This window comes from Pristiophorus japonicus, unplaced genomic scaffold (genome assembly GCF_044704955.1).
Source record: "Pristiophorus japonicus isolate sPriJap1 unplaced genomic scaffold, sPriJap1.hap1 HAP1_SCAFFOLD_170, whole genome shotgun sequence".
NCBI lineage: Eukaryota > Metazoa > Chordata > Chondrichthyes > Pristiophoridae > Pristiophorus > Pristiophorus japonicus.
In genome coordinates this window covers 1120354-1146135 of record NW_027251383.1, presented here as the reverse complement: position 1 = coordinate 1146135, position 25782 = coordinate 1120354, and the positions used below count along the sequence as shown (strand labels likewise).

At 46.4% G+C, this 25782-nt stretch overlaps 3 non-coding genes across 3 annotated transcripts; 1 reads left to right on the top strand and 2 right to left on the bottom strand.

The window, feature by feature from the left end:
* Nucleotides 1-7583: 7583 nt before the first annotated feature.
* On the bottom strand, nt 7584-7656 carry trnak-uuu (transfer RNA lysine (anticodon UUU)). Its single transcript has one exon. It is a non-coding gene; the product is annotated as a tRNA-Lys (tRNA).
* A 6446-nt stretch (nt 7657-14102) lies between these two features.
* Nucleotides 14103-14174, bottom strand: trnaw-cca (transfer RNA tryptophan (anticodon CCA)). Its single transcript has one exon. It is a non-coding gene; the product is annotated as a tRNA-Trp (tRNA).
* A 6753-nt stretch (nt 14175-20927) lies between these two features.
* On the top strand, nt 20928-21000 carry trnak-cuu (transfer RNA lysine (anticodon CUU)). Its single transcript has one exon. It is a non-coding gene; the product is annotated as a tRNA-Lys (tRNA).
* The last annotated feature ends 4782 nt before the right edge of the window (nt 21001-25782 follow it).

Sequence of the window (25782 nt, the reverse complement as noted above, 5' to 3'; positions counted from 1 at the left end):
TGACATAATTACACACTGCAAGACATCCCAAACCAGGGTGTCAGTCAGTTAAAGTTCAGATTGCTCTGACCGGGATGGAACGTGTCCACTCTCAGTTGTACTTTTCCCAAGTAAAGGGTGGGACGTTCATTGTGGATGTGTGGAAGCAGTCTGGTCCCACACACTGCAGACACTTCCATGTCACCACCAACCAGCTCTCCCACAACCGGTGTGATTTACCTTCCAGCCTTCCGGTGCCTTGTCTGTGACGAAGTATTCTGATTGTCCTGAAGCCGGTATTAGGTATTAATTCCTAATTTTTCAGGTCCTGACTGCGGACAGTTCAATTCACCGTTTCTTTGCTTGGTGAAATTTCAAAGATTGAAAGCAACGCACATCAACCCCAAACCTCGTCACCTACTCGCTAACTCGACAAACTTTGCATTTTCTTTCCATGCCAAGCATTTTACATGAATACATTGCAATGCCAACGCACTTTTTACCTGGCAAGACTGAAGTACAAGCTGTGATGAACAGTGTGAAACAGAAACAGCTACTTGTAAAACCATAGCCTCGATGGCATCTGTGTGAATTGTTCTGCATCGATAATTAGCAGAGAGCAAAGAGAGGAAACTGATGGTGTGGATGAGAAAAGGCCGAGCCAAAGTGTACTGTTGGAGATGATTTTGTTGTTTTTGAGAATTGTTTCAAAGGTTTTACTGTGGTTGGTTCCATAGTGTAATGGTGAGCACTCTGGGATCAGAGTTCAAATCTCGGTGGAACCTGATTCCTTGTTGTCCCAGCTGCTGAAAATTTGGGACAAACAAGTGAAAGACACCTGGTGCTGGTGGGCAGTTTTGTTGCCTTTGTCATTGATGCTTGATCTACAAGTCTAGTTATCAAATCGTGTGCTCAACCATCAGTTACCTGTTACAAAATGTTGTAAACAGCTGTCTTGCTCTTTTCGCTTCGTTGCTTTTAACCTCGAATTACCCGCACACACTCCGTTGTAGTAAAGGCAGGATCGGGTCTTTTATTTAAACATTCATACCAAACAAACCAAGTATGAAAGTCACTGAGAACACTTCACAAAGGCAGCTTGCTTCGATTTCCGTGGCTGCTTGAGACACATACCTTCCGAATGTCCAGTGTCTCTGGTGTCTGCGTGTGTGAGTCTTATCTTTATACTCTTATTCTTTCCATTCAGACAATCCTGACTAACTGCTTTCTGAATCTTTTAACAGACAGACTTAATATTGCTTGTTTAACCTACAGATGTCATTAAATAGTAACAAAGGTACAATCAAATATTTAACATACAGACAATGACCAGTTACTCATTTCAATGGCTGAAGGCACCACATTGTCTAACAGTCTCTTTCCATTCAAACTTCAATCTTCCTGTTTTTTAATCCAAACTTCAGACTGCGTGCTGAAGCAAAGAGTTCAGCAATGCGGGACTGTGCTCCCACATTCCCCCACTTCTTCTCCTTGTCTCTCTGCAGGTCTTATCTGGGTAACATGCATTTGCATGCTGGCTCGAGCTCGTTCAACAGCATTGTCCAGTTGTTGTCCTTGTTTTCCATCACGACATCCACAGTAAATCAAAATGACCAGCACGACCAGCTGAACCAGCACCAGCATAAGGACAGGGTGTATCATTGTGTTCATCACGCCTGTTGCCGTCGGGCTCCATCCCAACAATGACTCCCACCAGCTTACATGTCCAATCTGGTCCAAAGTTGTGTGCACGTTCTCGATTTCCGCAGTGTGATGGTTAATGTCCACAACGATTGCTTGATTCAAACTCTGTAGCTGTTGAAATGTGGTATTCCATTTCCGTATTTCCTTCTTCCAAATAGCAGCACGCTTCGGGTCAAAGTAGGGTTGTTGTAGATTCAGATTCTCAGGATGCCATTATAAAGTCCGTTGGTCTGTGATCACCATATCCATTTTTACTTAAAAGTCAATTTTCAATTTTTGATGTTTCCAACTGAATTCCATGCTGTTTACATTCAGAAATGTAAACTCACAATCGGTGTCTTCGACTAAGTCTGTTACCCTCTGCACAGGTTTTAACAATTTCCTCTGCTTTGTGGGAGAAGTGTAACAACATAGAGTAAAGGATGACGGAAATGCTGAATAGTTAGTCGAGAGACCCAGTCCTTCCCTCAGTTCACCCTTCGGAACTGCTGTAATGCACTCTCTCGACATTTGCAACGATCCAACTTCTATTTCACATCCTTAAAGATCATGTTTGTAACTCCCACATTTGAGCTTTTCACTGAACATCTCATCAGTTCTGAGACAGCCCATTCCTGCAGAAACTTTCAATGTTTCTGAACAAGCTTCTCCCACTGCTTTCATCTCTGACTGTTCAGTAACTGCTCCTCGTGTATCTGGGGTGTTGGGGAACTGTCTCTGAAGAGGGGAATCCCCTTCCTCCAGGAGCACCTTCATTTGTCCGGCTGACCCTGTGTCCATTTCCCGCTGCCCTTCCACACAAGCCTCGATAAGAGTATGGCCACCCCTATCCTGAAGTAAGGGTCCTAAAGGAACGACATGTGTGGTTGAGGCGCGGCATCCCTATAGGTATCCTCCCTCACCTGCGGAATCTACCTCCAACCTCAGCAACTGAACCGAGGTATCATTCCTGTCTGTGTCTCCAGCTTCTCTTTCCTGATTCTTCAACTTTTCTTTTAACTTTTCTAAGTCTTTAGCCAGTCTATCCCTGTCCTCTATCAACTGACGGCCACCACCTGATCCTGCTCCTTTTATGTGATTCCTCGCGGGATTCATCCACTCAGGCCCTTCTGCCTTCCATCGCTGTAACCCCTGTCTCACTTCCATGACTGAAATTCCTGCAGCTCCCTGATACAAGCTTTCTACCCTTGCCAACCATTTATCAAAATGTTCGTCCCCACCCCAGGCATCTACTTCCAGAACTACTGACGGGGGTAGGAGAGTCAAAATGATCTCTCCATGTGTACCATCCCTGTAATGACTGATATCAATCCAATTACTTCCCAAACTTTTACACAACTGGAATATACGTTCTCCAGCTTTTCTGGGTCCTTCCCCTGGTAATAATGCAATCCGCTTTATTAACTGTGGCCCTGAGTGAGTAACAAAGATTGTAGCTATTATTCTACCAAGCATGAGACCTGGAAGTTGTTTCAAAACCTACTACCTTTCCCCGGTGATTCCCTAAAGCTCACAGAACCATGTGAACCCTCGGTTTCTCTGATATGTTCCCATACTGCCACCATCCCAGAATATTACACCACCACTGGGCAAACTTATTAAGATCCTGAAGAGGTGCAGGTCCCACTTCACTAAGGATAGCTCTCATGTCCTGTAACTTGACCCCTCCTCGCTCATACCAGGTATCCCCAAAACCACTTAAGGTCGTGTTCCCTTCACGAGCTCCACAGGGAGTAGAGGAATCATGATCCTGCTCTGGCCTTGTCCGCTCGAGCGTGCTTCCCCCACTCTCCACATTACCGGAAGGTCGTGTGTAATGTTGTGGGGTGTTAAGCGTCTGAGTAACCGAAGAGGCATTTAAGTGCTCCGCCTCTGATCCTAACGTTGCCACGTGAACCACACGGGTTCGAGGCTCCGAAGTCAGAGAAGACAAAGGAGCTGTGGATGGGAACGGTAGGCATTCTCCCTGTCCCTTAATCCCATTTTCAACTCTCAGACCCGGAGAATCCTCCGAATACCACCCGGCTTTATCACTTGCTGTCTCCGCTGGCCAACCTAATACCACCATCTGCTGCAGCTTAGATATTCCTTTCTCTAGATCTTGATTACACTTCTGTTCATCAGCAAGATGCTGATCCAGTGTCAGAACAGTCCTGGCTGCCCCGAGTGCCTGAAATCACCAATTCTCTACTTTTATACTCACTGCTGTTAGCTGCTCTCTTGAGTTCTGAGACTTCCCTATCTCGAGCCTCAGCCTCTTCTCCTAACGTTTGAATCCCCAGCATGAGACACTGCAACACTAACGCTTTTCTCTTTTTATCACTTTTTAACCCAAACACTTTAATCTTTTTTAACTGGACACTCTTCACTAAGGACTGCCGTGTCTCTCTCCATCCTCCTGTCATTGTTTCCTGTCTTATCCCATAAGTTCCCCCTTTCGACTCAATCCACTCATTAAGAAATGACTGGAGCTCAACTGAAATACATTACTAACTGAAGATCCCTTTAATCATGACAACTAAGAGAATGCTCACCCCTCGAACTGATGTGTGGGAAACACTTCTTCCAACAACTCAGCCAACTTTCTGTTTCATGTGGGGACTTCGAATAAGCCAACGAACTTTTGAAAATCATGACGGGATCACCAAAATGTTGCAAACAGCTGTCTTGCTCTTTTCGCTTCGTTGCTTTTAACCTCGAATTAACCGCACACACTCAGATGTGGTAAAGGCAGGATCGGGTCTTTTATTTAAACATTCATACTAAACAAACCAAGTATGAAAGTTACTGAGAACACTTCACAAAGGCAGCTTGCTTCGATTTCCGTGGCTGCTTGAGACACACACCTTCCAAATGTCCAGTGTCTCTGCTGTCTGTGTCTCTGCAGTCCATAAAAGTCTCATCTTTATACTGAAAAAGCCTTTCAACTCTTATTCTTTCCATTCAGACAATCCTGACTAACTGCTTTCTGAATCTTTTAACGGACAGACTTAATATTGCTTGTTTAACCTACAGATGTGATTAAATAGTAACAAGGTTACACTCAAATACTGAACATACAGACATCATCAAATCGTTTAGTCCTGAGTTTCCATTATTCCCACCGGAACAAGGTACTCAAATATTTAACATCCAGACAATGACCAGTTACACATCTCACTGGCTGAAGGCACCACATTGTCTAACAGTCTCTTTACCATCCAAACTTCAATCTTCCTGATATTTAATCCAAACTTCAGACTGCGTGCTGAAGCAAAGAGTTCAGCAATGCGGGACTGTGCTAACACAGAGCACAGGATTTGACAACTAGACTTGTAGATCAAGCATCAATGACAAAGGCAACAAAACTGCCCACCAGCACCAGGTGTCTCTCACTTGTTTGTCCCAAATTTTAGCAGCTGCGACAGCAATCATTCAGTTTCCACCGAGATTTAAACTCAGATCGCTGGATTCATGTCCAGAGTGCTCACCATTACACCATGGAACCAACGATGCCAAATTCTTTGAAACATTTCTCAAAAACAAGATCATCTCCAACATTACACTTTGGCTCGGCCTTTTCTCATCCGCACCGTCAGTTTCCCCACTTTACGCTCTGCTAATTATCGATGCAGAGCAATTCACACAGATACCGTCGAGGCTATGGGTTCTCAAGTAGCTGTTTCTGTTTCATACTGTTCATCACAGCTTGTACTTCAGTCTTGCCAGGTAAAAAGTGTGTTGGCATTGCAATGCAATAATGTAAAATACTTGGCATGAAAAGAAAATGCAACTTTTTATTGAGTGCAAAACATGCATTGCCTGCATTTCAAAAAGCGTTGCTTTTATTCATCCTGCTGAATGCATATTGCACAGATAATCTCAGCACACATTGTGCAGGTAAAGGCAGCATTTGACAACAAACTGATTTCTCCTCCGCTGATTTGTAACAGGTAACTGATGGTTGAGCACACGATTTGATAACTAAACTTGTAGATCAAGCATCAATGACAAAGGCAACACAATTGCCCACCAGCACCAGGTGTCTTTCACTTGTTTGTCCAAAATTATTAAATTATTGACTCTCATTCAGTTAGCATTTCGTTAATTATGCAAATGAAGATCATCGGTTAATTAATGATGTTTTCCGGTGAATGCAGGATAACATTTTACAAACAGCTCCAAAGCGGGGCTCGAACACGCGACCCTAAGATTAAGAGTTTCATACTCTCCCAATTGATCGAGCGGGGCTTCTGCCAAATGCGGGTTTTTGTCGCTGATTGCAGCCAGGCGCCTGTTGGCTCCGCCCCAGATGTTTAAACTTGCTGTCGAGGAACTGCCAGGATCTTCTTGAATGGTGGAGCAGGCTCGCGGGGCCGAATGGCCTACTCCGGCTCCGAAACCTTACATGTTTATCATCTCATGACTTTTCACAGGAGAACAAACTCGCCACTGAGCATGCATGAGGAGAAAGCTCCAGAAAATATTCCCGCCCGGTGAGCTATCGCATGTGAGGCGAACGTGTTAACCGCTACACTGTGGAAATATCTCCACTTTCAGCACCAGGTCAGACGGAAATGTTAAGCGAGCAGGTGAACTGCTGAATCCCACTTTTGAAGAGTTGGTCGAGGTGTCAAACAATGAGTTTCACTCAATGATTAAAAGCAGAAAGTGTCAGACATTGCATTTGAACCTACTCCTCCACATGCAATTGCAATCCAAACACAGCACCTTTGACCGCTCAGCCATCCTGACTAGGTGCTGCTGTGTTTGACCACCTGCAGGTTGATTTTGAACTTTTGTGTCCTGTCACATGAAATAAATGAGGGCAGCAGGCGTATCTCTGCCCGACACCGGGGAAGCAGTGAGACAGACCTTGGAGCAAGGGTCTGGTTATTAAGACACAGTAAAGAAAATATTGATTCCGGAATTAACTCAATGGTCAGGAACTCTGACATGATTTCGATAGCAGTGTCCTCATCTCGAGTGAGATGTGTTACCATTGCACCACTTGCTCTGCACAACGAATATGAGATGTTTATCGATATGAACGTTCCTCAAAATAAGGGCTTTAAAATCCCCGCCCATTCACACTCGGAGTCAGAAGCAGCGCTCACTTGCCAGTCACCGTCCGTTTTTTTGTCGAACTTTTGTTTTTATTTCAGGGGAAAGCATCATTACTTAACCCAATGCCACCTTTTGCACAGTGAAAGAAATGCTGACTGAGGGACAGTCGACACTTCAATCATTTCTTCTGTGTTTTGCATGTTAACTGTTAAACCAGATCCCATTTTACACAATTTTTGTCGGGGATTGTTTCAAAATCTTCATTGCTGATGACACCGGGAATCTGGGGCAACTTTTGTCAAATTTAACAGCACCGGTTAATCCTTCCATGCACAGAAAATAGAATCAGTAGTGAAGATAAAATCCCACGGTGCTCATTTTCAGATTCAACATCGTAGGATTTCAAATAAAGTGCAAGAATTTTACAGTGAAAAGATTTGGAAGTGTTATTTGAATTTTTGTATTTAATGCCGACTTTGTGGCATCTGACTCCCGTTCATGCCTCTGCTGAATAAGAAAGGTGGGTTTGACGTTGACCAGACTGCACTGCCCCTGATATTTGTGAGCTCACCCTTTATATTCAGTGGTTTCTTGCCTTTTGATGGGCTGCAGTGTGGCGGATATCACGTTAGCCTCACACACGAAAGGTCCCCAGTGGATCCGTTTTCTCTCACTGAAAGTTATCTATTATTGAAGTGAAATAAAGAGCAATTAAGGAATAAGGGAGCACTTTTGCCGGGAGAATAAATAGCAAATAAAAACAGCAATTGCTGGAAATCTCAGCAGGTCAGGCAGCATTTGCCAGGAGACGAAACTCGCTTCGGATTGTTCCACGATAGCAACTTTAAACATAATGTTTCCGCCCGGGATTGAACCAGGGACCTTTTACGTAAAAAGCAAACGTGATAACTGCTACACTGCGGAAACCTCTGGCACAGCTGACACAACAGAGGGGAGCTGACCAGTGTGCTCCCTCTGTGCTGATCGGGAATGTGTTGGCTCACCTGAAACAACTTCTGTCCCACACTGAAAGTTTTCAATTCTTCTCCTCCACTGCCCTTTACAGAAATGTCATGGATCACCCAGCCACCGTGTTCACTTCCACATCCTCACAGTGGGATCACAGAGGCTCCTCCTGTCTCCCCGCGATCAGCGAACTCACCCAGTTTACAAAATTAAACCCCGAACACGTGTCCAGCAACGGGCAGGAGAAACAAGAGAATCTGTAAGCTCGGTCCGTAACAGAAAGTAATGGGGTTATTCATGGTGATTACAGCAATTACTAATCGTCTCACAGAACTCAATTATTTTTATTTGACAAATTGATCGAGTATCGTTACCAGGTTAGTGCGCCGGATCTTAACCCCTCGACCACCAGGGAACAGTTATGATACATGTCGATATATTTATATATATTTATATATGAACGGTAATATCAACGGCGAGCTGCCTAGGCCTCATGGTGCAACGGTAGTGCGTCTAACTTTGAGCGAGAGAAATTAATTTCTACAATGAAACCCATTTCATCTTTTGTTCCTTTTTAAACACCAGAAACTGAGACGAGAAATAAATGGAGAAATAAAAGCACAGGGATATCGACAAGAGGAAGAGAGAAGAGGAAATACTGTCCCCACCCAGAACTAATGCAGAAACCCCTCTGCTGCGCTCGGGGTGGCCACCCACAGCCTGGATACACTAACGTCCCAACAGCTCATTGACTGTCGGAGTGGGACCGTGCGGCGCTTCAGAAGACAGGTCGAAAATGCAAAGTCACTGATTCGGTCTTGTGTGCTCCTGCTACAAAGAATAGATACACACAATAACATGCTTTTCTAATGGTTACACTTTATCGCCATTCTTTTCAAGCAGTTGTTTCGTTGGACCAGGGATATGATTCTCACTTCAGGGTTGTTCATGGCAATTTACGAGAGATTCCACGTTTAAATACCGAATGAGCCCTTTCATTTTGCATCGAACTTATGCAAACAATTGTTATGTATGTAAACCTGTAAATACCTTGTATAACCACCAGAGGGCTCATCCCCTGGAGTCCCAAGGGATCCCACAATCCCTTGAGAGCACTTGTACTTAAGGAGGCCTCACAGGCTCGAGAAGCACTCTGGAGACCTGCAATAAAAGACTAAAGTCACAAATTACTTTGAGCTCACAGTATCTGGTCAGACTCTTTATTCATGCACTACAACTGGCGATGAGATACAGATGACGAACCCCACCGCAACGATGCAGAGACCAATGGGCATCCTGGAGAAATTTTCGGAGGGAGATGATTGGGAAACCTTAGTGGAGCGACTCGACCAATACTTCGTGGCCAGCGAGCTGGAAGGAGAAGCGAATGCTGCCAAAGGAAGGGCGATTCACCTCACTGTTTGCGGGGCACCATCTTATGGCCTCATACAAAAGCTGCTTGCTCCAGCGAAACGCACAGAGAAATCGTATGTTGATTTGTGCACACTGGTCCGTGAGCATCTTAACCTGAAGGAAAGCGTTCTGATGGCGAGGTTCCGGTTCTACATGTACAAAAGGTCTGAAGGCCAGGAAGTGGCGAGCTATGTCGTCGAGCAAAGATACCTTGCAGGCATTTGGAATTTGAAGGACATTTGGAGCACATGCTCAGGGACTTCTTTGTACTTGGCATTGGTCATGAAGTAATACTTCGTGAACTAATTTTGACAGTCGACACCCCAACCTTCAGTAAAGCTATAGCGATAGCCCAAGCGTTTATCGCCACCAGTCACAATACCAATCAAATCTTTCAGCACACGAGTGCTGTACAAGTACTGTGAACAAAGTAATGTTGTTTTCAAATCGTTACGTATAGGGCAGGCCTCACATGCCTGCAGCTGTACGTCTGCAGATGTCTCAGAGTCCATCATCAAGGGTGATGAATGCTACGCCATTAACACCTTGTTGGCGCTGCGGGGGTGATCATCGTTTCCATTCACGCCGCTTCAAAGGATACGTTTGCAAGGGCTGTGGAACAATGGGACACCTGCAACGAATGTGCAGGCAAGCTGCAAACCCTGCTAATCCTGCAAACTACTATGTTGTAGAGGAGGGCAGATCCACGGCAGATCACAACGAACCAGAGCATTAGATCGAGGAGGTAGAGGTATATGGGGTGCATACATTTACCACAAAGTGCCCCCGATAATGCTGAAGGTTGAATGAAATGGACTCCCAGTGTCAATGGAGCAAGACATGGACGCGAGCCAGTCCATTATGAGCAGAAAGACTTTCGATAAATTGTGGTGCAGCAAGGCCTCAAGGCCAGTCCTGACTCCCATTCGCACTAAACTGAGAACTTACACAAATGAACTGATTCCCGTAATCGGCAGTGCTACTGTAAAGGTCTCCTACGATGGAGCGATACACAAGTTAGCACTCTGGGTGGTACCGGGCGATGGCCCCACGCTGCTCGGCAGGAGCTGGCTGGGGAATATACGCTGAAACTCGAACGACATCCGGGTGCTCTCGCCCGTCGACAACATTTCGTCCGCCCAGGTCTTAAACAAATTCCCCTCGTTGTTCGAACCAGGCATCGTGAAGTTCCAAGGAGCAAAAGTGCAGATCCACCTAATTTCCGGGGCGTGACCGATCCATCACAAAGCGAGAGCAGTACCGTACATGATGAGAGAGCGGGTGGAGATCGAGCTGGACAGGCTGCAACGAGAGGGCATCATTTTGCCGATCGAATTCAACGAGCGGACCAGTCCGATTGTTCCAGTCCTCAAGGGAGAGGGCACCGTCAGATTCTGTGGTGATTACAAAGTAACTATCAAATGTTTCTCCCTTCAGGATCAATACCCACTACCAAAAGCAGACAACCTTTTTGCGACGCTGGCGGAGGAAAGATGTTCACGAAGCTGGACTTGACCTCGGCCTACATGACGCAGCAGCTGGAGGAATCATCGAAGGGCCTCACCTGCATGAACACGCACAAAGGTCTCTTCATTCACAACAGATGCCCATTTGGGATTCGATCAGCCGCGGCAATATTCCAGAGAAACATGGAAAACTTACTGAATTCGGTCCCGCGCACCGTGGTCTTCCAGGACAACATCTTGGTTACAGGTCGGAACACAGATGAGCATCTGCAGAACCTGGAGGAGGTTCTTAATCGGGTTAATCGCGTGGGGCAAAGGTTAAAATGCTCAAAGTGCGTTGTCCTGGCGCCCGAAGTGGAGTTCCTGGGGAGAAGAATTGCGGCGGACGGCATCAGGCCCACCGATTCGTAGATGGAGGCAATCGACAACGCACCAAGGCCACAGAACGTGACAGAGCTGCGGGCATTTCCAGGACTCCTGAACTACTTTCGTAACATCTTACCGGCTCTCAGAACACTGTTCGAACCACTGCACGCTTTACTGCAAAAAGAAAACGAATGGGTATGGGGTAAAAGCCAAGAAAATGCCGTTGTAAAAGCTAGAAAACTGTTATACTCAACCAAATTGCTTATGCTGTATGATGCATGTAAGCGTTTGGTGCTAGCATGTGATGCGTCGTCATACGATGTTGAGTGTGTATTGCATCAAGCTCATGAATCTGGGAAATTGCAACTGGTTATTTATACATCCAGGAGTCTGTCTAAGGCTGAGAGGGCCTACAGCATGATCGAAAAAGGAATGTTAGCATGTGTTTATGGAGTTAAAAAAATGCATCAATATCTGTTTGGGCTCAAATTTGAATTGGAAACTGACAATAAGCCACTTATTTCCCTCTTTTCTGAAAGTAAGGGGATCAATACAGATGCATCGGCCCGCATTCAGAGATGGGCGCCCACATTGTCCGCATACAACTACGCCATCAGCCACAGACCAGGCACAGAAAACTGTGCCGATGCTCTCAGTAGGCTGCCATTGCCCACCACAGGGGTGGAGATGGCACAGCCCCCAGATTTAGTTATGGCAATGGAAGCATTCGAGAGTGAGCAATCACCTGTTACCGCCCGACAGATTAGAACCTAGATGAGCCCGGATCCCTCATTGTCCTTAGTAAAAAACGGTGTGCTCCACGGGAGTTGGTCTAGTGTTCCGTTAGAGATGCAGGAAGAAATAAAGCCGTACCAGCGGCGCAGAGATAAAATGTCCATACAGGCAGACTGTATCAAGTAGTGGTGCCAAAAAAGGACAGGGACACTTTCATTAGTGATCTCCACAGTACCCACCCAGGCATTGTAATGACTAAAGCGATAGCCAGATCACACATGTGGTGGCCCGGTATCGATGCGGACTTCGAGTCCTGCGTTCACAGATGTAATACATGTTCGCAGTTAAGCAATGTACCCAGGGAGGCGCTGCTAAGTTTTTGGTCTTGGCCCACTAAACCGTGGTCTAGGGTACACATCGACTATGCAGGCCCATTCTTGGGTAAAATGTTCCTTGTGGTTATAGATGCGTACTCCAAGTGGATTGAATGTGAGATGATGTCCGCTGCCACCATTGAAAGCTTGAGGATCATGTTTGCCATGCACGGCCTGCCTAACATTCTTGTCAGTGACAATGGGCTGTGCTTCACCAGTGCTGAGTTCAAAGAGTTCATGACACTCAATGGGATCAAACATGTCACATCTGCCCCGTTTAAACCAACATCCAATAGTCAGACAGAGAGAGCATTGCAGCAATCAAGCAGAGCTTGAAGAGGGTAACTGAGGGCTCACTGCAGAGTCACCTATCCCGAGTCCTGCTTAGTTACCGCACAAGACCCCACTCGCTCACAGGGGTTCCCTCCGCGGAACTGCTCAAAAAAAGGGCACTTAAGACAAGGCTCTCGTTAGTTCACCCTGATCGATACAAACAGGTAGAGAGCAGGCGGGTTCAAGAGAATACATGTCATGATCAAGTAAATGTGTCACACGAAATCGAGATTAATGATCCTGTATTTATGTTGAACTATGGACAAGGTCCCAAGTGGCTTCCCAGCACTGTCGTGGCCAAAGAGGGGAGTAGGGTGTTCCTGGTCAAACTTTCATATGGACTCACCTGCAAGAAACACTTGGGCCAAACCAAACTCAGATTCATGGACTATCCAGAACAACCCACAATAGACTACATTTTTCGCTCCTCAACACACACACAAGTGGCACTCAACCCAGCGGTTGACTACGAAGCAGAACCCATCACCCGCAGCAGCCCAGGAGGACTCACCACACCCAGCAGGCCAGCGAAGGCCCAACAAATGATTCACCAAAACCAGCATTTGCACCGAGACGATCAGACAGGGAAAGGAAGGCCACGGATTGACTCAAATTTTAAATAGTTACACGACTGACTTTGGGGAGGCTGGGGGGAGCGGTGCGGGGGGAGTGTTGTTACATATGTAAACCTGTAAATACCTTGTTTAACCATCAGAGGGCTCATCCATTGGAGTCCCAAGGGATCCGACAATCCCTTGGGAGCACCTGTACATCAGGAGGCCTCACAGTTTGGAGAGGCACACTGGAGACTTGTAATAAAGGACGACGGTCACACCTTACTTTCAGTTTGCAGTATCTGGTCAGATTCTTTGTTCAAGACATAACACTCTGTATTTAGGAGACTGGTTTAAAATGTTTATTGCTCATGTGACAAGGAATCTGGGGCGGCTTTTGTTCAATTTATTTCACGGCAAAAATAGTCTCAAAAATCGCATTCCGCCCGGAATCCTTTTGCGTGTGAAGCGAACGTGATAACAACGAGGCTACGGAAACACTGCGGATAAAATGATGTTAGGAACATAACCAGATGTTTAAACTTGCTGTCGAGGAACTGCCAGGATCTTCTTCAATAGTGGACCAGGCTTGTGAGGCCGAATGGCCTACTCTGGCCCCTAATCCTTCCATACTTATGATCTTATGACCTTTCACAGGAGAACAAACTTGCCCCTGAGCATGGATGAGGAGAAAGCTACAGAAAATATTCCCGCCCAGTGAGCTTTCACTTGTGAGGCAAATATTTGAACCGCAACACTGCGGAAACATCTCCACTTTCCAGCAACTGGTCAGACGGAAATGTGAAGTGAGCAGGTGAACTGCTGAATACCAGTTTTTAGGAGTTAGTCGTCGTGTCAAACAATGAGTTTCACGAAATGATTAAAAGTAAGAAATGTCAGATTCAAATCCACATCTCCAGAGGAGACTGCGAACAGAACACAGCACCTGAGACCGCTCGGACATCCTGACTATTCAGTGCTGGGTGTGGCCACCTGCAGGTTGATTTTGAACTGTTGTGTCCTGTCACATGAAATAAATGAGGGCAGCAGGCGTATCTCTGCCTGAAACCGGGGAAACAGTGAGACAGACCTTGGAGCAAGGGTCTGGTTATTGCCAAAGAGCAAAGAAAATATTAATTCTGGAAGAACAATTTCCAAAAATACAGTGACCCCAACGTGATTTGAACACGCAACCTTCTGATCTGGAGTCAGACACGCTACCGTTGCGCCACGAGGCCTACACAATGTGTATGAGATGTTCATCTATATGAAGCTTTCACAACACAAGGTGCTTTAAAATCCCCGCCCATTCCCACCAGGAGTCAGAAGCAACGCTCACCTGCCAGTCACCGTATGTTTTTTTCTTAAACTTTTGTGTTGCGTTCATGGAAAAGCATCATTCCTTAACCCCTCACCTTCTTTTGCACAATGAAAGAAATGCTAACTGAGGGCCAGTCGATACTTCAATCATTTGTCCTGTGCTTTGCAGAGCGGGCAGGGAAGTGGACCTGAGTCCATGATCGCATCGGCCATGATCGTATTAAATGGCGGAGCAGGCTCAAGGGGCGTATGACCGACTCCTGCTCCTATTTTTTTTGTTCTTATGTTCTTCTGCATGTTAACCCATTTTACACACTGTATTGCCGATGTCAACAGGAACCGGGGCAACTTTTGTCAAATTTAACAACACCGGTCATTCCTTCCGTGCAGAGAAAATAGAATCAGCAGTGAAGATAAAATCCCATGGTGATCATTTTCAGATTCAATGCAGTAGGATTTCAAATAAAGTGAAAGAATTTTACAGTGAAAAGATTTGGAAGTGTTACTTGTATTTGTATCTTTAATTAAACTTTGTGGCATCTGACTCCCGTTCATGCCTCTGCTGAATAAGACAGGAGGGTTTGACGTTGACCAGACTGCACTGCCCCTGATATTTGTGAGCTCATCCTTTATATTCAGTGGTTTCTCGCCCTTTGATGGGCTGCAGTGTAGCGGATATCACGTTGGCCTCACACGCGAAAGGTCCCCGGTGGATCTGTTTTCTCTCACTGAAAGTTATCTATTTATTGGTTAAATAAAGAGCAATTCAGGAATAAGGGAGCCCTTTTAACAGGAGAATAAATAGCAAATAACGACAGCAAATGCTGGAAATCTCAGCAGGTCAGGCAGCATTTTCCAGGAGACTAAACTATCCTCCGATTGTTCCCTTTTCGCAAGTATAAACATCATTTTTCTACCCAGAATCAAACCGGGTACTTTTCACGTATAAAGCAAATGTGATAACCACTACACTACAGAAACTTCTGGCACAATAGCCCCAACAGAGGGGAGCTGACCAGTGAGCTCCCTCTGTGCTGATCAGGAATGTGTTGGCTCACCTGAAACAACTTCTGTCCCACACTGAAAGTTCTCAATCCTTCTCCTCCGCTGCCCTTTACAGAAATGTCACGGATCACCCACCCACCGTGTTCACTTCCACATCCTCACAGTGGGGCCACAGAGGCTCCTACCGTCTCCCGGCGATCAGCGAACTCGCCCAGTTTACGAAATTAAACCACGAACACGTGCCTGGCAAAGGGCAGGAGAAGCCAGATAGTCTGTAAGCTCGGTCTATCGCAGAAAGTATTGGTATTCATGGTGATTACAGCAATTATTAATCGTCTCACAGACCTCAATTATTTTTATGCGATGAATTGATCGAGAATTGAAACCAGTTTAGTGCGTCGGATCTTAAACCTGCGACCACCAGGGAACGGTTATGATACATATAGATATATTTATATATATTTATATATGAACCTGAATATCAACGACTAGCTACCGAGACCTCATGGCACAACGGTAGTGCGTCTAACTTTGAGTGAGAGAAATTGTTCCACAGTGACACCCATTTCATCTTTTGTTCCCTTTTAAACGCTAGAAACTGAGACAAGGGGAATAAATAGAGAAATAAAAGCACAGGGATAAAGACAAGAGGAAGAGAGAAGGGGAAAGATACTGTCCCCACCCAGAACTAATGCAGAAACCCCTCTGCTGCGCTCGGGGTGGCCACCCACAGCCTGGATACACGAACGGGAGAACACCAGCGGCAGGTCGGGGCCATAAAAGGAAAGGCGAGCGGCCCTGGGAGCAGCTTGGAGGTCCCTGGAGACTACTCCAGGGAGCAGCGCGAGCTGGTGCAGGAGGGCGGCGGCAGCGAGGAGTGGCATCATCAAGGTCCAGGTCGGTGATTGGAGCGTGTGCAGATACAGCAGGAGCGGCGAGAACGTGGCAAAGGAGCGGCGAGAGACTGTAGAGGGACGTGATCGGGGCCCAGGGGAGGCATGAGTTCAGGGCCAGGGGCCCAGGGTTAGCACGGGCCCAGCCCACACTGCGATATGTGTGTGCACTGGGTCCGTGCAGCAGAGCTAGTCTCCAGTAGTCTTGGATAACCCTTGCCACTGGACCAAGACCTCGCTCTGTCAAGCCCGTGTGATGGCTGGGGTGCAACGGCCACCACACGTTAAAAAATCCACGCACAGGCATCTTCCACCCTTCGGGATGTAGTTCGGGTCCTTCATTGAAACACTTGTGAACTCATCCTTTTTCGTCATGGATTCAAGTCATCCTCGTTTCGAGGGACCGCCTATGATGATGATGATGATGGATACATTAACGTCCCAACAGCTCATTGACTGCAGGAGTGCGGCGCTTCAGAAGACATGTCGAAAAGGCAAAGTCACTGATTCCGTCTCATGTGCTCCGCCGATCAAGAACAGCAACACACACTAAAAATGCTTCAATAATGGTTACATCTTATCTCCACATTTTCTGAGCAGGTGGTTTGTTGGTCTCGGGATATGATTCTTGCTTCGTGGTTGTTACTTGAAATTTGCAGAAAGATCCTGATTTCAAATCCCAGACCAGCCTTGAGTTTGCATCGAACTTTTGCAAAGAAGGACTTGCATTTCTGCAGCGTCTGTCAGGAACTCATGACGACCCAAAGCGCTTTACAGCCGTTGAGTTGCCTTTGAAATGTTGTCATGTGACGAAAGATGTGCCCAAATCACCTCAACTCTTTGCAAACGAGTTCATCGAATCAAAGAAGTTTACAGCACGGAAGGAGGCCATTTCGGTCCATCGTGTCCGCACCGACCAACGCGAGGCTATCCAGCCTAATCCCACTTTCCAGCTCGAGGTCCAAAACCCTGCAGGTTACGACACCTCAGGTGCACATCTAAGCACTTTTTAAATGTGGTGAGCGTTTCTGCCTCTACCACTCTTTCAGGCAGTGAGTTCCAGAACCCCACAATCCTCTGCGTGAAGAAATATCTCCTCTAAACTTTCGACCAATTACTTTAAATTTATGCCTCCTTGTTGTTGACCCCTCTGCTAAGGGAAATAGGTCCTTTCTATCCACTATATCTCGGACCCTCATAATTTTATACACCTCAATGAGGTCTCCCCTCAGTCTCTGTTCTATGGAAAACAAACCCAGCCTATCTAATCTGTCCTCATGGCTAAGATTCTCCACTCCCAGCAACATCCTCGTAAATCTCCTCTGTACCCTCTTCAGTGCAATCATGTCCTTCCTGTAATATGGCGACCAGAACTGCAAGCAGTACTCTAGCTGTGACCTAACCTGCCCCACCGACCCCATCTCTTGTATTCTATGCTTCGGCTAATAAAGGCAAGCATTCCATATTTCTTCTCAACCACCTTATCTACCTGGCCTGCGACTTTCAGTGATCTGTGGACATGCACTCGCTGGATTCTGGGGAGGACCCAGCAGATTGGAAAACTGCAAATGTAATGCCCCTATTTAAAAAAGGAGGCAGACAAAAAGCAGGAAACTATAGACCAGTTAGCCTAACATTTGTGGTTGGGCAAATGTTGGAATCCATTATTAAAGAAGCAGTAGCAGGACTGAGAAACATCGAAACATAGAAAATAGGTGCAGGAGTAGGCCATTCGGCCCTTCGAGCCTGCACCACCATTCAATAAGATCATGGATGATCATTCAGCTCAGTACCCCTTTCCTGCTTTCTCTCCATACCCCTTGATCCCTTTAGCTATAAGGGCCACATCTAAATCCCTCTTGAATATATCGAACAAACTGGCATCAACAATTCTGCGGCAGAGAATTCCACAGGCTAACAACTCTCTGAGTGAAGAAGTTTCTCCTCATCTCAGTCCTAAATGGCTATCCCTTAGACTCCGACCCGTCGTTCTGGACTTCCCCAAAATCGGGACCTGTCCAGTCCCGTCAGAATTTTATATGTTTCCATAAGATCCCCTCTCATTCTTCCAAACTCCAGTGATCTCTCGATCCCTTGATTCCCCGAGACTCCAAAAATCTATCTAACGCAGCCTTGAATATATTCAGAGACTCAGCATCCACAGGCCTGTGGGGCAGAGAATTCCAAAGATTCATATCCCTCTGAGTGAAGACATTCCTCCTCATCTCTGTCTAAAATAGCCGACCCCTTAACCTGAGACTGTACCGCCTGGTTCTAGACACTCCAGCCCGGGGGAAAAACCTCTCAGCATCTACCCTGTCAATCCCCTTCAGAATATTGTGTGTTTCAATGAGATCACCTCTCATTCTTCTAAACTCCGGAGAGTATCGGCCCATTCTACACAATCTCTCAACTTAAGACAGTCGTCTCATCCCAGGAATCAATCTGGTGAACCTCTGTTGTACCACCTCCCAGGCAACTATTTCCTTCCTCAAATAAGGAGACCAAAACTGTGTGCAGTACTCCAAGTGTGGTCTCACCAGGGCCCTGTACAATTGTAGCAAGACTTCCTTACTCTTGTACTGTGGGCTATATATTAGGTACTATGGGGCGAGTGCCCATTTTTTTTGCTGATTCGACGGTTGTATAAAAAGTTATTAAAATTTGACAGTTGCTCGGCAAACATATTTGTATTTCCTTCAGTGTACTCCTTACTCTTCAAGGGCTAGATTTTCCCCAAGCAGTTTTGTCGGCGCACTGACCTCAAGCGCACCGACTTTGCGCGCTGGAAACGGCTCGGGGAAAAACTCACCCCCTCCTGGCCGTTGTGTACAGTCCCCAGAGTCCTGGCGTGGTGTTGATGGTGAAGTGGGGGGCGGAGCCAAATGCCTGCACCGAAAACACTGCCGGCACCTTCGTGCATGGGCAGTAGGGAGAGAAAACTTGGCACTCTGCCATTTTTAAACAGTGTCAAACCCGATGAAAAAAACAGCAGCTTCTCAGCTTCTCCGGTCGCTCAGCGGGCTCGCCCCCCGTCCCTCCCCGATAAAACGCACAGCTCCAGCAGCTGCAACTTCTCCGGTCCACAAGCTCACACTTCTCCTGTGTGTCTTCCCTCCCCTAACCTAGGGATATAGGGACCGAGTGTAATGGAGCCAAGTTTGCTGATGATACAAAGATGGGAATGTCAATTGTGATACAGCAAAGAAAATCTCAATTCCGGAAGAGCAATATGGAAAAGTACAGTGACCCCGACGTGATATAAACACGCAGCCTTCTGATCTGGAGACAGACACACGACCGTTACACCACGAGGTCTACAGTGCAGAGTGCCCATGTTTGTATACATGAAGGTTCCTGAAACACAGTTTCATTTACCCTGCATTGGTGCAATGAAAGGGCTTTAAAATCCCCGGCCACTCCCAACGTGGGTCAGACAGCATCAGAAGCAGTGCCCACCTGTCAGTCACCCTCTCACGCCCGCTTTCATCACCTGCTGCCCGCGGACTGCAGCAAATCCAGTTCATCATCATCATAGGCAGTCCCTCGAAACGAGGATGACTTGCATCCACGCCAAAAAAGGATGAGTTCACAGGTGTTTCAATGATGGACCTAATATTCCAGGTCCCGAACTGCATGTTGAAGGGAGGAAGATGCCTGTGCGTGGATTTTTTTAACGTGTGGTGGCCGTTGCACCCCAGCCATCACGCGGGCTTGACAGAGCGAGGTCTTGGTCCAGTGGCAAGTGTTATCCAAGACGACTGGATACCAGCTCTGCTGCACGGACCCAGTGCCCCCACATATCGCAGTGTGGGCTGGGCCCGTGCTGCCCCTGGGCCCCTGGCCCTGAACTCACGCAGCCCCTGGACCCCGATCACATCCCTCCACAGTCTCTCGCTGCTCCTGCTGTACCTGCCCACGCTCCAATCACCGACCTGGACTTTGATGACATCACTCTTCGCTGCTGTCGCCCTCCTGCACCAGCTCGCGCTGTACCTTGCCGTGGTACACCACCACGCTGCTCCCAGGCCGCCGCTCACCGCTCCTTTTATGGCCCCGACCTGCCGCTGGTGTTCTCACGCAGGTCGGGGCCTCCACGCTGCTCCCAGCAAATCCAGTTACACCCCGTGTCACCGCACAATTCTCAGCTGTGATTTTAAGCTGACTATATTTAAAGCTATCGCAGAGGCTGCAAGCAGTGTTCCCTGGTAGTCTAGTGGTTAGGATTCGGTGCTCTCACTGCCGTGGTCTGGGTTTGATTCCCGGTCAGAGAAAGCATTTTTACAGAGCAAGCTGACAAATATAATTCAAGTCTGTGAGATACTGAATCATTGTTTCAATCATCATTAATCCACCCACATGTGTTGCACACTGAAGGAAATACAAATATGTTTGCCGAGTGACTGTCGGATTTTAATAACTTTTTATACAACCGTAGAATCAGCAGAAAAACAGGATATTCGGCCCATAGTACCTAATATTCCGCCCATAGTACAAGAGTAAGGAAGTCTTGCTCCAAATGTACAGGGCCCTGGTGAGACCACACCTGGAGTACTGCGCACAGTTTTGGTCTACTTATCTGAGGAAGGATACACTTGCCTTGGAGGTGGTACAACAGAGGTTCACCAGATTGATTCCTGGGATGAGAGGACTGTCCTATGGTGAGAGATTGTGTCGAATGGGCCGATACTATCCGGAGTTTAGAAGAATGAGAAGTGATCTCATTGAAACAGACAATATTCTGAAGGGGATTGACAGAGTAAATGTTGAGAAGCCCGGCTAGCTCAGTCGGTAGAGCATTTGACTCTTAATCTCAGTGTCGTGGGTTCGAGCCCCACGTTGGGTGATTACTTTTCATTAAACTTTTATATTGCTTTCGCGGGTCAATATCATTAATGAACCCATGATCTTCTTTTGCACAATGATAAAAATGCGAACTGAGGGAGAATTGATAATTTAATGAAATTATCATTAAATTATCATAATTTAATGAAAGCAGCGCCTCAGACCGCTCGGCCGTCCTTACTGTTAGATGCTCCAGTTGCAAGTTATTACTCTGGAAATTTTCAGTCCGGGTGCTTGTTCAGGGCTGCTCCAGCACAGAGGGAGCTCACTGGTCAGCTCCCCTCTGTTGGAAATGCTTTGCCAGAGTTTTCCGTAGTGTAGTGGTTGTCACGTTTGCTTTATACGTGTAAGGTCCCTGGTTCGAACCCAACTGGGAGCATTATGTTTAAACTTGCTGTGGATGAACAATCTGAGCCGAGTTTCGTCTCCGAGCAAATGCTGCCTGACCTGCTGAGATTTCCAGCATTTATTGATTGAAGTATCAACTCTCCCTCAGTTAACATTTCTTTCATTGTGCAAAAGAAGGTGATGGGTTAATTAATGATGCTATCCCGTGAAAGCAACACAAAAGTTTAACAAATAAACATACGGTGACTGGCAGGTGAGCGCAGCTTCTGACACCCGGTGGGAATGGGCGGGGATTTTAAAGCCCATTTTATTGCAGAACCTTCATATAGACGAACATCTCAGACTCAGTGTTTAGGCCTCGTGGTGCAGCGGTGGTGTGTCTGCCTCTTGATCAGAAAGTTGCGTGTTTAAATTGAGGTTCCTGTCCTTTTGGGTTATTCCAGAATTAATATTTTCTTTGCTGTTTCGCAATAACCAGACCCTTGCTCCAAGGTCTGTCTCACTGTTTCCCCGGTGTCAGGCAGAGATACGCCTGCTGTCCTCATTTACTTCATGTGACAGGACTCAAAAGTTCAAAATCAAACTGCAGGTGGCCACACATAATATTGAGCAGTCAGGATGGCCGAGCGGTCTAAGTTGCTGCATTCAGGTTGCAGTCTGCTTTGAAAGCGTGGGTTCCGTAGTGTAGTGGTCATCTCATTCGCTTAACATGGAAAAGGTTCCCGTTTCAAAACCAGCTGAAAACGTGCTCAATTAAATATGAGAAGCATTGAATAATGTGCATTTCTTGTTCAGTATTAACAAAGCATAATGTCTCCCAGTCCTGCTATATTTACTGAATGCTCTGTACAGTTCGGTACACATTCAAACTCTACAGTTTCCAGCCCTGACGATACAGAAAGCCCATCTCAAAGCTGCACATTCCAGCTGCTTTCAGTTGAGTTGTGAGAGACTATTGACGGATCCTGCAGCTGTGAAAGGGAAAGATGTGTTAGAGGGGTCATCAAACGAGGCCATGTGGGTTGAATTAAAGAACAAAAAAGGGGCGATCACACTACTGGGAGTGCACTTTTGACCCCCAGGCAGTTAGAGGGAGATAGAAGAACAAATATATGGGCAGATTGTTGAGAAGTGCAAAACCTATAGAGCTGAAATAGTGGAGGATTTTAACGACCCGAATATTAATTGGGAAAATGATAGTGTGAATGGTACAGATGGTGGAGAATTCCTAAAATGCATTCAGGAGAAATTCTTTATCCAGTATGTAACAAGCCCATCAAGGGAGGGGCGGTTCTGGACTGGGTCTTGTGATCGAAGAGGGGCAGGTAGAAGGGGTATCAGTGGGAGAGCATTTTGGTGCGAGTGATCAGACTCAGTAAGGTTTAGGGTAGTTATGGAAAAGGACAAAGGAGACCAGGAATAAAAGTTCTCAATTGGGGTAAAGCCAATTTTGCTGAGCTGAGAAGGAATTTCGCCAAAGTTGACTGAGAACGGCTACTTGCTGGTAAATCAGTGTCAGAGCAGTGGGAGGCATTCAAGGAGGAGATCCTGAGGGGACAGAGCAAGTATGTTCCCTTAAAACAAAGGTGGGACTAACAAATCTAGAGCTCCCGGCATGTCAGGGGACATACAGGGAAAGTTAACAAAAAAAGGGAAGCTTATGACAGATACCGATAACTCAATACTGCAGAAACTCAAGAGGTGCAGAGGTGCAATTAAAAAATATATCAGGAAAACAAAGAGAGAGCATGAGAGAATGTTGGCAATTAAATCTGGTAAAACCCAAAGATGTTTTACAAATACATTAAGAGCATGATGATAAGTAGAGAAAGAGTGGGGCCTATTAGAGTCCATAAAGGGAATCTGTACGCTGAGGCAGAAGACGTGGGTAGTATTCTGAATGAATACTATGCATCTGATTTCACAAAAGAGAAGGGGGATTTGGACTTTGGAATGAGGGTGGAGAAGTGTGAAATATTAGATGAAATAAACATAGTGAGAGAGGAAGTATTGGTGGTTTAGCAGCTTCGAAAGTGGATAAATTCCCAGGCCCGGATGAAATGTATCTCAGGCTGATAAGAGCAGCAAAAGAGGAAATAGCAGAGGCTCTGACCACCATTGTCCAATCCTCACTGGCTACAGGTGCGGGGCCAGAGGATTGGAGCACTGCTAACGTTGTACCTTTGTTTAAAAAGGGAGAAAGGGATTGAGTAAATACAGGCTGGCTAGCCGAACCTTTTACAATTATTTGTAAAAATCCTGAGGGACAGGATAAATCTTCATTTGGAAAGACATGGATTAATCAAGGATAGTCAACATGAATTTGTCAAGGGAAGAACATGTCTGACTAAGTTGATTGCATTTTTCGAGGAGGTAACCAGGAGGGTTGATGAGGGCAGTGGTATGATGTAATGTATATGCACTTTAGCAAAGCTTTTGACAAGGTCGCACTTGGCAGACTGGTTACGAATGTAAAAGCACATGGGATTCAAGGGCAAAGTGGCAAGTTGGGTCCAAAATTTGTTCAGAGGCAGGAATCAAAGCGTAATGGTTGATGGGTGATTTTGTGATCCAGTGGGATTCCGCAGGGCTCAGTGCTGGATCCCTTGCTTTTTGTGGTATACATCAATGGTTTGGACTGAAATGTTGAGGGTATGAGTAAGAAGTTTGCAGATGACACTAAAACAGGCTGAGTGGTTGATAATGAAGAATAAAGTGGCGGACTACAGGAAGATATCAATGGATGTTTCAAGGCGCTTTGCAGCCAATGAAGTACTTTTTGAAGTGCGGTCACTCTTGTAGTGTGGGAGACACAGCCGCCAATTTGCACACGGCAGGCTCCTATAGGCAGCAGTGTGATGATGACCAGATCATCTGTCTCTGTGATGTTGATTGAGGGATAAATATTGACCAGGACACGAATCCTGGCCACATTGATCCTCCCACCACTTCACACTGTTCTCCGAGGGACCAGCGCGATGATACTAAAACAACAAGCGAAGTTGGTAAGCTATCCATGCAGTCCTTCGGAATCCAGCCACACCACCTTATTTATACCACGGGTAACATCTCTCCATGGATTCTGGAATCTGGATCAACAAACCAAAATCACATCTTATAAGGAATTCCGGGAGGTGCTTCAAGCTTTATTACATATATGTTAACATTTTTAAGGTATTTAAACAAATACCGACGTTTTTGAAATGGGCGTCTGGGTGACGTCATCAAAACCCTGGTCGCCATTTTGGAGCGTGAGCAGGAACATCGGCAGGGCCCAGGTAGAGAGGAGTGGGAATGTCGGGGCGGATGAGCGGTGAGTGTTTGTGGCGAGATGCGGTGAATGTTTATGGTGGAGGAGCGGCGACTGATCGTGGAGGAGGTGCGACAGATGAGGGGACAGGGCCCAGAAGAGCCGAGGGCCCAGGGGCAGCACGGGCCCAGCCCACACTGCGATATGTGTGGGCACTGGGTCCGTGCAGCAGAGCTGCTCTCCTGTCGTCTTGGTTAACCCTTGCCACTGGACCAAGACCCAGCTCTTTCAAGCCCGTGTGGTGGCTAATGTGCAACGGTCACCCCACGTTAAAAAAATCCACACAAAGTCATCTTCCACCCCCTCAATTGGATTCAGGACTGGAACATCGGGTCCTTCATCGAAACACCTGTGAACTCATGGAAGCAAATCATCCTCGATCGAGGGACCGCCTATGATGATGATGATCAATGTACTGGTCAGGTGGGCAGAACTGTGGCAAATGGAATTCAATCCAGATAAGTGTGAGGCAATGCAGTTGGGGAGGTTTAACAAGGCAAGGGAATACACATTAAATGGTACGACACTGAAAAGTGTAGAGGAATAAAGGGACCTTGGAGTGCAGGTCCGCAGATCCCTGAAGGTAGCAGGCCAGGTAATTAATGTGGTTAAGAAGGCATATTTAATACTTGCCTTTATTAGTCAAGACATGGAGTACAAGAGCAAGGAGGTTATGGTTGAACTGTACAAAACACTGGCTACACCACAGCTGGAGGACTGCGTGCAGTTCTGGTCACCACATTACAGGAAAGATGTGATTTCACTGGAAAGGGTGCAGAGGAGATTTACTAGAATGTTGCCTGGTCCGGAGAATTTTGGCGATGAGGATAGTTTGGAGATGCTGAAACTGTTTTCTTTGCAACAGAGGTGTCTGAGCGGAGACCTGATTGAGGTGTATAAAATTGAGGGGCCTGGATAGAATGGATCGGAAGGTCCTGTTTCCCTTGGCAGAGGGGTCAACAACCAGGGGGCGTAGAATTAAAGTAATTGGGGGAGGTTTAGAGGAGATATGAGGGGACATTTCATCACCCAGAGGGTGCTGGGTGTCTGGAACTCAATGTCTGAAAGGGTGGTAGAGGGAGGGACCCTCACCACTTTTAAAAGATACATGGATGTGCACTTAAA